The sequence below is a fragment of the Solenopsis invicta genome, chromosome 9, assembly GCF_016802725.1.
Source record: "Solenopsis invicta isolate M01_SB chromosome 9, UNIL_Sinv_3.0, whole genome shotgun sequence".
NCBI lineage: Eukaryota > Metazoa > Arthropoda > Insecta > Hymenoptera > Formicidae > Solenopsis > Solenopsis invicta.
Window position 1 is genome coordinate 13,791,702 of NC_052672.1, and position 16,648 is coordinate 13,808,349.

The 16,648-nt window shown below is 37.4% G+C and overlaps 1 protein-coding gene and 1 long non-coding RNA gene across 2 annotated transcripts in view; one reads left to right on the top strand and one right to left on the bottom strand.

The window, feature by feature from the left end:
* The window catches only part of LOC120358650, a 423,202-nt gene extending 406,829 nt beyond the window's left edge, over positions 1–16,373 (top strand). Inside the window, exon 7 of the long non-coding RNA XR_005575556.1 lies at positions 14,998–16,373. This is a non-coding gene — a long non-coding RNA (uncharacterized LOC120358650). The remainder of the gene's footprint in view (positions 1–14,997) is intronic.
* Positions 1–16,648, bottom strand: part of LOC105193437 (discoidin domain-containing receptor 2) — a 167,809-nt gene that overhangs the window by 138,721 nt on the left and 12,440 nt on the right. The window lies entirely within an intron of this gene.

The window sequence follows — 16,648 nt, forward strand, 5'->3', positions numbered from 1 at the left end:
ACCGACATACGCCCCTATCCCTCTCTATCCTTCCCTCTTTCTCCGACTTCGCTCGACTATGCACTACCTCGTGCCTCTCTTACAAGAGCTGCATCGCAATTGACCCACGTTGCACGTTACGAGCATGCACGATTCGCAAATAACGCGAAAACCGTCGCGCCGAGGGCGACACCCCGGAGTGTCGTTAGTATAAACACGACGATTTGCGCGATCGCGGTACTTATCATTGTAATATTTCGCACGTTTCTTGAATTAAATTTTTTTACAACGCACATACCTTAGAATATTAATGAGACGAACAGATAAGAAGCAAACATATATAATATTTAAAAGTTCAACGAGATACAGATCTGATTTTGTTATCATCAAAATTGTATAGAATGCTGAAGCATAAAGAGCAATGCTGCAAAGAGTTTTGACATTCTAGCAACCAGCCTTGAGCATCCTATATAATTATTTTTATGATTTAACAAAATTATTTTCAAAACTGTATCTAGTTAAATTTTTATATGCTTTAGCAAAACTGTTTTTTCGTAAAATGTATTGCTCAATTTTTAATTTCTAAAATAAATTTTTAAACCTGACGTTATTAATATTTTTACATAATTAGAGACAATGATGGGATACTTTTATTATAATATTTGATTACAAACTATTTTGCTTTTTCAAGGGCTCGTATTTGTTAAGAAGACAGATATTCGATGTTCACGCACGTTCTGCAAATACACGAACGTAATGTAAATCCTCATCGTATCAATGCTGTTTACGGGCAAGTTCTGCGCGCAAATCTGCGTACTCAAGTCGCCATTGTTACCCCGACGATGTATCCCCTTAATCTTGTGTATTTATGGATTTCTAGCAAAATACAAAGGTCACGAACGTGCGAAAAGTGCTACCTTTAGGACATCGATCTGTATGCACACGCGATTAAAATGTTGACAAGTATTTATGGCTAGATGGAAATACGCTGTTCTATTTGGCGATGGATTGGCGGAGAAAATGGCGCTATAGATAAAAATATCAGAGAAGAAAACAAGATAAATTATGAATGTTCGTACCATATTCGTATACTATTTCAAGTTTTGACAGATTATCGATTGCGAATATTATTTCTTGAAAAATATTTTCGACCTTGATAGAAAGCGGTTTGCGCGATCAAACGCGAATTGTATATGCAGTGCGAATCGCGAAGTAGCAGGCATCAAGGGAGTTTGTACAGCGGAAATTCTATCGTAAATAATGCGGAAGTTCGTGACACTTTTACCGCCGTCGACGAGGCGTAATGTGTATACACCTATCGCGTGGCAGGCGGTGCGAAAGTTGCAAAGTTTCCAGCGAATATCGTCGATTAACTCCTTCCGGGTATATAGTTAGTAGTCCGCTAGTTTTCAATGGAGTCGTAAAGCATCACCAGGCCATGGCAAATGGAAACTCCCTGTCAATATGTTAGAAGAGGGTTTTAACCAACTTTCGAGGACAAGCTGTGGATACGTTGTAATTACCGTTTTTTATACGTTTAAGACAAGCTATCGCCTTAGAAGTTTCAACCACTACATATGAACTGATTAATAAGAGTCCTAAAAAGAAAAATCGATTTTCTTTATCATGAAATTCTTTTAAAAATATAAAGCTATTATTGAAATTCTGCACAATTGAGATATAACCTCGAGCTGATATTATTTTAATACTACAACAGTTTCAAATAGTCGAACAGTTTCAAATAATGTTATAAAACAATGATGTTTCAGTTATAAAAAGTATATTAATGGCACGTAAACTAAAAAAATTGTCAATGTCTTATATATTATTTTTTATTGTTTAAGAAATAGTTAATAATTACAATGTATCCAAAAGCAAGAGTCTCGTCGGTTGATAAGAATCAGCGATTCATGTGCAGGAATATCATACGTATTTAATATTATTAGCGAGTTGTCGGACAGAGCAGAGCGGGACATTGGTGCAAATAAACTCGTAAAGTTGATATTACTCTTGAAACAAACGCGCAATAATCCAAGGATTGATTGTGACACCATTACGCGGATGAATCCGAGTTTTGCAAAACGTCGCGAGTATGGATTACGTTTTTTTTTAAGTCGACGTGCCCATGCCGGACAAAACAATAACGCACGTCGCTGTTGAAATGACAGCGAAAACGAGCCGTCGGTTGTCCGTTCCTAAACCCGCCCCCTTGCCCGCAATGCACGTTGCATCACCATTATCACGAATGACGATGCAGACGCACGTCATTTTATCTCCCGACGCGTCCGGTCCGCTTCTGCGTTCTCGCGCGCGCGGGCACGCACGCGTGTGCTGTGCGGACGGAGCAAAAAAAAAGTGTTTCTCACCTATACCGGTTGGCACCGCACCGTTCAGAAGTTTATTTAGCCGTCGACTGACATGAAAATCCCGTCGAGGCTTTTATTATGGGCGGTGCCGTCAGACTCGGAAGAGGAAAAAAAAATGTCAATCCATCCGGCAGCTTAACGCGACGCGTGAGACGGTACCAACTCGCCCGACATCGCATTAATTGATTTATTTCGCAGCGCGCGCTGCCGTGGTCTTTGTGCTAATCTTCGGCGCCAACTCCCGCATGGCCCGATCCATCGCTCACGTTCCTCGTTCACGAGGGCTAGGAAACGCGGAAGGGTTCGTTAACGTTGAAGATTCATTACGTTTCTAATACAGCGGGCTAAATGACGGATTAGCGGAGGAGCGAGTTTAGGAGAAAGGGCATTCGGGATGATATTTGTCTCGGCTGACTTGCACGTATTTTGTCTAGAGGAGAGATTAGGAGCTTGCGAGACTCGGGTACGAGTACATTCCGAAAGTAATACTCCGCGATATCAGCGACAGATTGCGAGAAACATTTATCGCGCCGTAAACTTTTATAGATACTGTAAATGGATCGGTCGGTACTACGTTTCAGCCTCGTCTTCATTAATCATTAAGGATCTATTGAACTTTAACGATCTAATATCTGTCTCTTTCAGACGGAGCAAATAAAGAAAAGCGTATCAGCAAAGAAAATTAATATTAAAGATACATAACTGAAGCTATTTCAGTTTTGATTTTACCAAAAATAAGATCTTTTTAAGATACGTCAAATTAGATAAATGATGACAGCCACTTGAAGCGAATTTAATCACCAGATCGAGAAACTTTTTTTATGATTAAAATTTTATATATGATTTAAATATGATTATATATTTTTTACGTGAATATAAATAATTACATAAATATTCGTTACGTTTGCCAACAATTTAGAGTAAACGCAAATTACACTAAACAGTTTTTGGATGCCAATGTAATAGCCGCCGCATTCTTAGTCGTCCCTTACAATTTCAGCTATTCGTTCGTAAAACCAAAACATCAAGGTAATCCACACAAACGAATGTGCTGTGTGTGCATGTAGGACGTAGGTATTTATCGGTGTTCGATCAACATTCCGCGAAGTGCGTAGATGCGCGTGTGGCGGCGTGTTACGCAATCCAAATCGGCCACGCTTTATCGGTCGTCAACCGGAAACACGTGAAGCTAAAGGCAGCCGCGCGCGGCAACAGGACTCTTCCCCGGCACGTATACACGTCTATCCGAAGCGATCGATAAAATTCCTGAGGATGCCCTGGATGGCATTCGCCGTCTATTTTGAACGACGAATCACCGCAATCTAGCGACGCGTTTATTAAAATGCGAAGCCTCATCGTGAATAGAACGCCGCAATTTTTGCTGACAACGTACTTTTGAAATCATCGATTACTTTTCTACGATAAAATTTCCGTTTGAAGTAGATAAAAGCTTTAATGGTGAAACTTGAAGATGCATGGATCTCGTGGGTGGTCTTAGTTTGATGACAAGAAGATACAACAAAGAATAAAAGGAAACGAAAGAAGTTGAAACATTTCAAGTAGTCCAGGAAAACTCGATACTTTTTACTTTCGTTTCGAGTATAGATTGAAGTTTCAAGTACGAAGCCAATGACAGAGCTTCGGACATAGGTCACAACGATGGTCGAGAGGATAGCGGATAGAAGCGAAAACTCTCGGCATGGAGATAAGTAGGATGCCATATTGATTGCGACTGACTCTCTCGCGATGGTTGGGAGTTTGAAAGTGAGGAACTAACCACCATGAGGCAGAAGGAGATGAGGAGAGGCGGCTAGTTAGAATATATGTACGCTAAGGGGGAAGAGGGAGAAAGCTGGAGAAAGAAAGGGTTGGACGGAATGAGCGAACGGAGCCGAAGGTGAAGGGAACTCAGAGAAGAGAGAAAGCGAGAAAGCGAGAAAGAGGGAGAGAAGAAGAAAGAGAGAGAGAGAGAAAGAGAAAAGCATAGACTATGCTGCGAGAATTACCGGATCGATATTAAGTTGCGATAGTTCCCGTTTCGACTCGCAGGGCGCTCGCGTTTGCACCCTTACAGGTCAACCCCCTGTATACCTGCCGCTACACCTGGCGACGACCTGACCCCACGACCTGTGACCTCTAGACCGACGCGGATCCGGATTATATCGAGCGATCGAAACCGACCTCCGTTATCTTCCGATGCTTGAGCAACAGTTCGCGCGCATCGCTGTGTCGAGACAGTTCCGGATTAAACAGTTAAGATGATAAATTGTCAATAATAAATATTAGTTGTTGATGCATTGATTTATGTATCTTACTAAATCTGTATTGTAACAAGCAAGAAATGTTTCTATTTTTATGTACGATTAGTGTTGATACTAAGAACTAATATTAAGAACATATTACATATAAATGTAATATGTTCTTTTTGTGAACAAAAATCTCACGATGTGATGACAGAATTAAAACTAAACATCAAATTATTCAAGTCTATCCTCTTTACTTTATGACAGTTATATGTAACAGGCGTTCTGAGCGACTATTATACTCCACTTTCTGACTTGTTCATTTGTGTTCTCTCTCGCGAAAAGTGCGTTTATAACTGTGAACCCTAAGTGGTATGTTGTCCATCGATTGACAGTAACATATGTATGGAAAAGTTTTAAATTTTCCGGATACTAAGTTTCTGTACAGAAATTTATTGACTTTTTTACTGTGTATTTTTTAACTATGTGAACAGAAATTTCTCGAATTTCAACTATGCGAGGACATAAAATGAAATCGAATACTTGGCATAAATGTATGCCTGTATTTTCGCGTATAAAATAAAACATTTTTTTTTATTGGAAGATTAATACTCGCGGATAAAAAAAAATATTTAACATTGTATTAAATTCAGCAAAATAAATTTTTGTATTTATGGAGAAGATTACGTAACTTTTTTTCTATTTGAATTTCTGATTTAAAAATAAGTATTCGACATAGAATTCTCGATAAGCGTCTCTCACTCTCTCTCTCTCTCTCTTTCTCTCTCTATATATATATATATATATAGGAATTGCGTGGGAAGTACGAGATCACAGGTTAAGGTGCAATATCGTTAAACCTTTGATCTCGAAATGGAAGACCCCACGCAGTGCAATTGGCGATTTTTACTGAATGCTACGGAGATCCGATGGATGGCTGGTAACAGATTGTAACAACGCGCTGTCGATGCAAAGTTCCACAATACACGCATAACGGGAATGTGCTTATCAACTTGCGTCATCTGAAGAGCGTACTTTAGATGATCATTTGTGTGCCACGTTATTCCGTCTTGCCTCTCTATCTTCGTTCTTTCGTCTCTTCCGTTAAATTTATTTGCACGTATACAATATTTACAATCAAGCAAATAAAATAAAATTATACGAATAACTAATGAAATGATTAGATGAAACATTTCTGATGTAATTATTTACTCCAAGATTTGTTATAGTTCTTGATTGCAAATATCACAAATAGTTTTTAAAATCAGTTTGCTATGCCAGCATTAGAATCCAAAACACGATATCAAATATATAATAGTATTAACAAGTTCATGCTGTGCTCGATGTTGTCTTTCAACATCCACGTTGGTCGCAATTAGTGCTTGACTGATGCTCGACGAGTGTCACCGATATCCACGTGCTCGCAGTCGAGCGGTCGTCGCGTCGTTTCACGATCCTCGTTTTTTCCGCTTACGTTTTAATCTCTTCCGCGCGCGTGGAGATGTCGAATAAATTCGTAACGCTACACCCGGGAATCCGCGCCGCCCGGTGCAGATGTGAATTATCAACGATCCACCGGCTTAGACTCGGCTCGGATCGACAAAACTGTACTACGTGGAAGTACCGACGTGGGAAAAAAATTACGGGGAAAACGATCAGAAGAGGTCACTGCTTCCTGGAGGGCTGTCTTCTACCTCGTCGTCGCTTCCTGTGTTTACACTGTTCGTCCTGACGTCTCTCGTCGGCCCTCAAACGTGGACGCCGCGCTGACAACTTGTCAGTAAGCTTCTTGTGGATGTTTTCTGACGGGGGACACATGGTGCCCGTACGTCGTCGTAGACTAAACTTATATACAGACCCCGACACACTTCGACTGCTCTTCCTTTTACTTGCATCTTTCGACTGAACCACCGGTTCGTCATTTACTCTCATGTATCTTTTAGATACGAACGTTTTTGTTAACGGAATTATTTTAAACGATAATTAAACAAGGCTTTTTATGAAACCATCTCTAGGACTTTCAAAGATTATTATATATAAGGTTTATTTTTGTGGAAATTTTTTTTTCTCTCTCTCTCTCTCTCTCTCTCTCTGTCTCTTACTTTCTGTGGTTGTAATTTTGTAGTATAATGTAATCACACACGAGTAAAAATATCCCGTTGTAGAGATAATCGTCGTTGCGGAAGTTTATTTTACGTCAAGTTTGCACTATTATTTTTACGAGTTTAGTAGAGCTAATATTATGTTTTCCAACTTTGTCTAGCTTTTTATGCCAATTTAAGTGTGTTCCGAGTAATTAAAAGTATTATAGTTTTGTTATTTATAAAACAAATAGAATTTCAAAAGTGAAAAATAATAACGAGTTCTTTAATTTTTAGCTACTTATTATTTTCAAAACTTTATTCTATAAATTCAGATGAAAAATTAGATGATACAATTTTTTTTAACAAAACTATTACTCAACTATTTAAAAATTTTTATTAAAACAAAAAATTTGAATAATATACGTGTAACATTCAAAATTCGTTATTGGTAATAAAAGTTAATATTAATTGATTACTGTAATATAAGTTTATATTAGTTTTTATTTTCTGGTATTTTGAAAACGCTGAAGTTATTCCTTTAAATGATAAGCAGAATCGAGATAAACTTATGTTAAATTTGTTAAAAATTTACACGGCTATTAAGACGGATCCTTCAATGCTATTTACGTTCAATACCTTCCATCTTTCCATCTTTCATCACTCGGCGGAGGAACAAAAAATTTTAATCGAGAAACTTTTCTGAACAGTACGAACCAGGTATTCGCTGAAGATTATCTTCCAGGCTTCAAATAACGCAGTAGTTAACTTTACGCTTAAAGAAAAAGCATTTTTACTGTAAATTACCGACAATTATACGGACGGCAAATTATTGGTTAATTGAAACTTCAACAAATTTTTCTTTTTCATCGCGAGATAACTAACCAAAAATTTTATCGCTATGCTATTTTTTCAGCGGCTTTGCATGTAAAATATAAAATATATTACGATCATTTTGTGCGCGTCAGAAAAAGAGAACATTTTAATGTGTGGAAGTAATTTTAATATACATTTCTCATATACATTTTATATATAATCAATGTGAATATAGAAGAAGGGTAAAAAGAGAAGATAGTAATAGTAGAGATAAAAATGGATGAAAAAGTGAAAGCAGTGGAAATGTCGGATTTGATTTTCCACTTTCACAGCTTTAATTTTTTTTCGTATGTCCATCACTCTTGTATTTTAAAGGAATGTAAAATATTTAGCTGTTAAAACGAGAAATATATATAGCGCATTGAAAAAATATTAAAGATCCACATTTCATATATAATATTTAAATGAAAAGAATTTTTACTTCCACAACGATCATTAATAATGTCACACAAATCGTTACTTTTCTTTCAGACAAAAAACAGACAAAAGCATGCGTTATTTCCTAGTTATATTTTTTTTTACATGTATATATGCATAATTGTTGAATGCATAGAAGTTGTAGATGTAGGCTGATTTTGCGCAGCTAATTGGGGTAATTTCCGCGGGACCGATGTAAACGTCATGTCGTTACGACGGCCATGACTACAGACCCCTGACGTATTACGGCCTTTCACGCACAATAGCGAGACCAGAGAGATATTCGTATTGTACCACTCTGCCTCGATTCATGCGCTAACGTTCCATCTGCGCGTCTTCCATGTGACGAGCTCACCCACGGATATATAGTTTATTCTGCTTCTGTATTCAGATATTCAAGCCGCAATAGGACAGTCATGCTCTAAATATGAATATCATCGTTAATGTTTCAAATACAGCACGCAAGTTTATATTGAATATGTTTATATGAAGAAATTTATTCCAAATATTAAAACGTAATTAACTATTATACTTGAAAAAAATGTTGAATTTGAAGATATTAAAATGTTGTATTTCTATCTCTGTTTTTTATATACTTAACAATATTTTAATGCCAAACGATGTTTAGATTTAAAGCATTAAAGGTCTTTAATGCTTTAAATTTAAACGCCGTTTAAACATTTTTAAGTATTTATTGTAAAAAAAACAGAGACATTTTCTCCAGAATGGAAAATGAAACATTTTAATTCAAAAAGTTTTTGATAAGTTTTAGGAAGTATATTCAAGAAGTTTTAAAAAAATGTATGCAGAATAGAATACATTGCATATCTGAATTAATTCCCCAATTATGAAAATGTATCGATTTAAGCAATCAATTAATTAAGGTTTTTGAAAGATAATCAAATATAATACATAAAAAGAATGTACTGTAGGCTGTTATCGCATATGCGATCTATAACAGGGATTTTAGATTGCGTAAAAGACATTAATTGATTTCTGGATATACGATCGGTCTGCCGTATTTCAATTTACGCACAATGGTGCAGCCGCAAATTCGTATTGTATCAACCCGGCTTGAATCGAACGCGAATATTCCATCTATACGTCTTCCACGTGACGAACTACCCACGGTAATTGAGGTTTATGGAAATGGGCAGTAGCACTGTTTTGTGTGTTACCCCAGCTAGTAATTATAATAGCACTTTCCAATTAATATTTCTGAAGAAACAAATAACAAGTAATTAATTCATATACATAATGTTGGCGAGCCAGAATTTATTTTAGAAAGAAACTTGTAAAATGCATTTCTATCATTCCTTTTCCGGTTGTCGATAACTACAATGCACATAGCGTGCGCATAATGGAACGTATCATAATTCACAGTGAGATTAATGGCCGGCAAAATGAAATATCTAATAACCTCAGCATATTTTATAAATGCATGCAGGGATTTGTATGCCGCATACGTATACCATTTCGTACGGAAATCAATTTCTGAGCGATGCATGATCCAACGGGCGACGTACAATGCACGTGATTTATGCGTAACGCTATAAATACACTTGACTATTGAATTAAATATAATAAATAGATACGTTGGGATTTATATTGAGGGGAAACGAAATTTTGAGCTGGTGTTAGCGCCCTTCTGAAAGTAATCGGTGCCCGCCGCGATACCCCCTTTATTAATTACGGCTACGAGGGGGCAATATGTCAGGAATCTCGGGCACTTTAAGTATAATACTCAGCGGGGGGCTTACACATTTGCCGAAGCCTGTTTCGGAGAGAATAATCGATTTTCGTAAAATCAATACTCGTGACTGTCGTTTACAGGACTTTGAATTATTTAGAACAATTTTATATTAATGAACAGTAATTGAAAAGAAAAATCTCTTTATATAATTTGTACCCAATTTGAAATAAATTGCGCTTTGTTTACCGATATACTTCGCGGTCGATGGTGCGATTTTTCATGTACATAATTTGGTAACCTCATTAACCAAGAAACAACAGCATCAAATGTTAAACTACACGGAACATTTCTCATCTTGTTGATATTGTTTGTTTCGAAGTGATTCGCTAAATGCTCGACGAAACTAGCCAACTCACGGCAGTTTGCTAAACACTTGCAAGACGTTGCTGAAATTCGAGACTTAATTACGAGAAAGCGGCAAGTTTATACGCTCCGATGTGCCCGAACGGGACCTCGCGCTTTCTGTCCCAGGTGGAAATACAGACTGGTTCCGCGCCAATGGGCATTATACGAGACCTGACAGTCAGGCCGCGGCGTGTTGCAGTGATTAATGCTAACTGCGAGCTATCCCTTCTCCGGACTATTGCCATCCACCCTCTCGCTCGCTGGTAACAGATGTACCCCCTATTAATCAATCCGGTCCTCCGTTCCTGCCCTCGCAGTATAGTCCGCGGCCGAGTCTAGTCTCTCATATCATCGCTCAACCCTTCTCGCCCTTTGCGTGACGCCATATAGTCTATCTCATACGTGTGTTCCACGTCCGATACTTCCAATTTGATATGCTCCTGAGATGGCCACCCATATCTTGATTCCTGCGCGTTGCTGATCGTGCTCCATGAATATCGATGGACTGATAAATTAACCTATCTCGAACCGTAGATAAAAAACGCGTTTAGATATCTACATCTTTACTTTTTTTTTGTATTTTCTTGTATTCGCGTGTGTATGAAAAAAATAAAAACGTTAAGAAAAATTTAGTAATAGTTGAATAACGAAAGCGTTTAAACATAAACTCTACAAATATGTGTGACCAAATATAAGATTATTTAAAAATATATGCTTAGAAGAAAGCAGTATCAAATGCGAGTTAATATTAATTTGTATACAATTTGTCCTCGAGCAATATACAACTGTTATAATTCTCTTTGCGTGTGGCTACCACTTGTGAACTACTCGTGAATATATCGTCTTTCCAAGGATGAGAGTAGACTAAAAGCAACGTTTCCAAATTTTCATTTGCATCTGAAGCGCATAACTCCGTTTCATTTTGCCGCATCGTTGAGGCAAAACGTTGACTCGAAATATATAGAACAGAAACCTCGAAGCGTGGTAAAGATACATTTGAAATGAAACGGCGAGGAATATTTCGAGGAATTTGCTCCTGTCTTTTGCGCTTTACATCTTGATTATATTCCATTCTTTTAAAAATCGGTTCCGTTTCAATTTCAAGTTGTGTTAGTCTCTTTTCTTATTACATTAATTAATAAAATAATCATTAAAGCAAAATTGACTGTCATCTGTTAAAATAAAAATTTATCTTCTCTCTCTCTCCCTCTCCTCCTCTCTTTCTCTTTAATATGCCCAATCGTTTACATGCTTCACAAAATACAGACTGTGTTTACCCCACTACAGCTTTAATAACAATAATTGATATATGGCCACTTTTTGCCAAGCAGTTTAACAGTTAACGTGACGTTAATGTCAACAACGCACATTTTTCGCTCAATTCGCGCCTTTGCTGAATGATAATAAATATCTGCGATTAATTGAATAATGGAAAGAACGTAATGAGCCGACACAAAGGGTTCTGGAGTTTGTGAAATGCGTTTTTCGCTTTAGGACTATGTCAAATGCGACCACGAAACGGTATATAGTCACCCCAGTTCCTGTCCCCCAACCAGTCGCAATATTTTTCGCGTCCATTAAGTGCGACCTTACGGTAGGGTGATACTTTTTAAGTAGAGAGTCGAGGGAAACGTCTTATGGCTCTAAACCTTTTCTCGAATATCGACTCGTCTCGCCGTTCCGTTACGGCGACTTACTACGTTTCTTATTTCAAGCGTCGTTAGTTAAGATAAATTCGCTGTGAGATTTTACAAATTGTCGTACAAAATTGTATAGCGCCAATTTACGAATGAACCAATAAAAATCATTATTTTATGAAAAAATGAAAATTTTTATTGGACTAATTTTGATCCATGACTTTGTCAATAACGTTTTGGCAAGTCGATAAATATACTCGATCTAACTCAACGACTCTATAATTCTACTTTTTGTTAAATTTATAAATTAGTAGAACTTACACAATTAATGGACTTTAAAATAAAATTAATTATAATAGATATTTTTCAAATGTTTTAAGATTAAAAATATAGAGTTTATAAAATAATAAGACACTTGTTTTAGTTTTATTTTTTATGTCAAATATACTAATAATTAATTGCAAAAGCTATTACATTCATCTTTGTCAATTTTTTTTAAGACAATTTATCGTGGGAAGTCTCCAAGTTTTACGATATTCCAAAAATATAATCGCACGACATTCTTACGGTGCATCAGCGCGGAGATAATTAATTGGAAATTAGTGAAGGGTGGAAACAGCAGCTTAATCTGATATAAGCCACTCGGCGAAACCTCGCAGGAGGTCTTCCGTTCCTCATCCATGGCTGCCCATCAAGAAGCGCGACTCGTAGGCGGGGTCGAAGGCATGTTCGGGGAACGTTCGTGGAGTAGTACGTTCGGGGAAAGAGGAAGAAGAGAGAAGACTGAAAAGTTTTGAAATTCCGGCCGTGGAGCCACGCGGTGGAGGAATTGATTACGCAGCGACGTGGCGCGCGATAAATGGTAGTTAGCGGGGGTGCTGCTCGAGGTAGATAGCGCTCTGGCATATACCAACGGACCTAGGCGCACGAATTCTTTACAACTGTTTGCCGGTGGTGGTTACACCTTGCATCTCGTCGACGAGATAGAACACGCAGTGTCACCGTCGCGTTACGTGGCCGCAACCCTTCTCGCCGCGAAGGGTTTTCCGCCAGACATCGATATCCTCTTTCACGATCCGCCGCGTGCCTTCGCCCGATGCTGCAACGAAACTACCCTACTGATTTTCATTACGTTGCAACGTCCATGGTCTTTCAACAGCACGGGTTTGACACGGTGAAATTTGAGAAGACTTGAAACACGGAAGGGTTTATAAGCTTCATCTCTTGAATTATATGTAATCTCGCATGGAGAAAGATTTTGCGCCAAGTATTTCATCAAATTGTAAGAGGATATATGTTGTTGAAAATTTTAACAAAAGAATATAATTATGGTCTCATTTTATCCCCGTCGAAAATGATTAGTGAAAGATTGCGTTTATGTCTGTTTGTGATGAATTTTATTGATGGTCACATGTTTGTGAAGAATTTCATTGATGATTATACTGTTTGGAAACATGTTACAAACACCATAAGAAACGTTTTGAAAACATGTAACAGTGATTCAACATGCATCAAAACAATTCTCACTACATCTCTCACTACAAACAGTCTGTTCATAAATAACAAACATCTCTACAACAGAGAGTATTTAGCGAGCAATATGAGGTACTGTCATTAGACGAACGAGTTCTATTTCTTATAACTAAAAATCCATACATAATAGAATATAGAATGCACCATTATAAAACTTTTCACTGATATTCCAATAAAATGGTTCCTTAATGCAAGTCCTCAAAATTGAAGCCAAAGACAAAAGTAAATGAAAGACATATCTTTACAGTACAGTTTTTAATTCTGTACAAAAATTAATTCAGACAAAAATCTAATAACATCTAGAATCCTGGTAAAAATAGTCTTATAAAAATATCACTTTCGAACGTTTATCACAATAAATATTTAAAAACTCCAATTAAATATCTCTCGATATTTAATTCGATATTTAAGCGAACATTTTATAAACTTTCAATAAACTTTCAACATACTATTTTCACTAAAGATATATAGTAGATTTTGACAAGATTATAAGATGCAATATTTTAGAAGTGATGCAGATGTATGACCGCGATATGAATAGTATCATTTTCTGAGTGGTCTCAGCAGACATTTATAATGTAACTGATGTATAGCTAGAATTTTCAATTTTCTGAGAAACCTACAGTCTTATCTTATTTAAATATACATGGAAAGAATAGCTCTTGCTATTCTTCCATGTATTCTAAAATCTAAAAGTATAGATACAAAGTTACAATAAAAATATTGTTATTAAATCATCAAAATAATTATTTAGACGCTCAAGCTGATTGCTAGAATATATAAAAATTTTGCAGAATTGTTTATTGTGCTTGAATGTCCTGCATGATTATTTTGATGGTTACAACAAAAATATCTTCAGATTTGTATCTAACTAAAGTTTTAGATGCTGCAGTAAAATTCTTTCGGCGTAATAAAGTGTACTTTACAAACAATTAAGTTTAATTATTATAGGCTGAGACAGAGACGCCTCGTACAGAGAAATAAGGCGAGATACGCTAATGTGGAAGCTGTAATAGTTCTATCTCCATGTAATTACTGCCGTAATTGCGCAAATTCAATTTGTATGAAGCTCCGGGTAACCCATATATCTCTGGGACGCGACCATCCACCCGGCCGTCTGCGGAGGATTTCCAAATCATAGATTCGCGTTTAAAAGAGGAAAGAGAATAATAGTTGGACGACTATAGTGACAGACGTAAAAGTGAGAGTGAGAAGGACGGCGGAAGTAGAGAATGGTTGAAAGAGGTAAGAGAGAGAGAACATTAATGGGCACGGAGAATGCGGTTTCAATTATTGTCGGCGGTGGTCCGAGTAGCCGTTTACATTCGTGATACCAGCTTCACCGAAATTATTCGCGCAGTTCGTTGGTCACATTCCCGATTACACGACCCTCAATTTTCGTTCAGGGGTTTTGCGCAGTTTCAGACTCGCGCGTATGTTATAAAAAAAACCAGTTCGACGTGTTTAAATGACAACCCGAAGCAATGACAAATTTTTTTATAAAAAAAATCAAAATGTAAATATTTACGATACGTAGATTAAAATATTTAGATATTAAAAAAAGGCGAAGTGCAAATCTTTGGCAAGTATATTTGCATACAAAAGATTTGCAAATTAATTTTCATAATTAATTGAAGTAACATTACGCGTGATGTTTCTTAACAAAAAAACAATATTTGTTTACGACGGAGGAAAGATGTACAGAGAGAAACACTGCACGCGAAAATATATAACAGCTTGTTCGTAACTCGCGTCTCCTTGTTCCAGGTTGGCGGTCATCCAAAAGTGTCTTTGCGAAAACTATCCAAGACTGGCAGCGTCTTCCGGCACTTAGTTAACTATCCTATCCACTCCGAACAAAATAATTGACGACTAGGGAAAATTGGTACGCGATAGAATGAGTAAGCACAGTCAATTTATTACGGGCCGGGCTGATTCGAAGACAATCTATCAGCCGGCTAATCGTCCGTCGAATATTCGTGATGTCTCGATATGTCGAAAACCACAAATTCCGTATAATTATTAGACACATTTAAAGTTCATTTATTAATTGTTCTATGACAAATTGAAATAAATTACTCGAGATAGAAACGCTATTATCACTGTTTACAGCGGATAATACGTTGATAGCGCTGTAACAATAAACGGGAGGAGCATGCACACATTAATTACAGAAAGTATATCCTACGATCTTCAGTTGTGTAATATCTGTAATGTCCGAAAGATAAAGCGCTTTTATAATATGAAAATTTGAGTACCATCTACACACGTGCGCGGTAGCATGACGTACGTGCATTCGTGACGGCAAATCGAGGAGGCGTATCTTTGGGAATGATGGATCGCCCGTCGTGCCTTACCGCTTTTCTTACATAATGCAGACTACAATATAAATCCAATAATTAATGACGACGATTAGCTCGTGCAGATTCAGGCATGCCAGTACGACATTGTGCTAAAGTCTCGGTTAAGCAACGTTCATCTACGCCGCAATTTTAGCGTAGAAGATGTCACGTTCATAAAATACTCAAGAGAATATGCCACGTGTGTGTGTACGTGTACTTTTTTTCGCTACTTCTCTAATGCTTTCTCGTCATGGTACTCGTAGGGACCACCCTCCGCGTGGATTACGAACAGGATTATTCATAAATCACGTCCGTGGCGTGAAAGGCCTCCAAGCATATTGGGGAACTAATAACAATTTATCAATTACCGGATCGATTGGTCGCATAATCAAAATCGGAGCTTTGCGGGGTAAAATTGATTCTATGTAAATTGCGTCTTTATTCGAGCCGGATATTATCGGTTATCATAAATATTTTCTCCCCTCGCCCGCTTATTCGTTCCCGCATGCATTCGTTTAATACACGCTAGAAACAATGGTTTTACCGGAATATGTATTTTTTATGCCGGCTGCAATTCAAAATTTTGAATCATAAATGAGTTTTAATCGCATTTGGTATTGAGTTTTAAATATTTAATAGTTTCATATTGAATGTCTAGAGAAAGATTTCAGAAAATCCAAGTCTATTGTGAAAAGTTAAAATAAACAAAATTCAAGATTGCCTTTTATATTCGGCTTCGATGAACCGTTATTGTCTCTCGGATCAATCGATGTTGCTATTGTAAGTGCGAAGCAACCAATTCGTAAGCAACCAATTCGTGAAGTACGATTCAGAATGTGGGGTTCCATTCTTCACGGACAAATGGACATAGCATTCGCGAAAGTTCGAGATATCGTTTCGGCTATCCTTTCCCTCTGTCTCTATCTTCCTTGTTCTCTGTCTCCTCTTCTCTGGAACCACGTCGTACTCGCAGCAATTACGTAATCGACCTTTGGCCCATTCCAATCCATTAAATCACGAAGGGTCGCGCGAATCCAAAGAGCTGGTCCACGTTCGACCGCCTGCGACCGAGCATA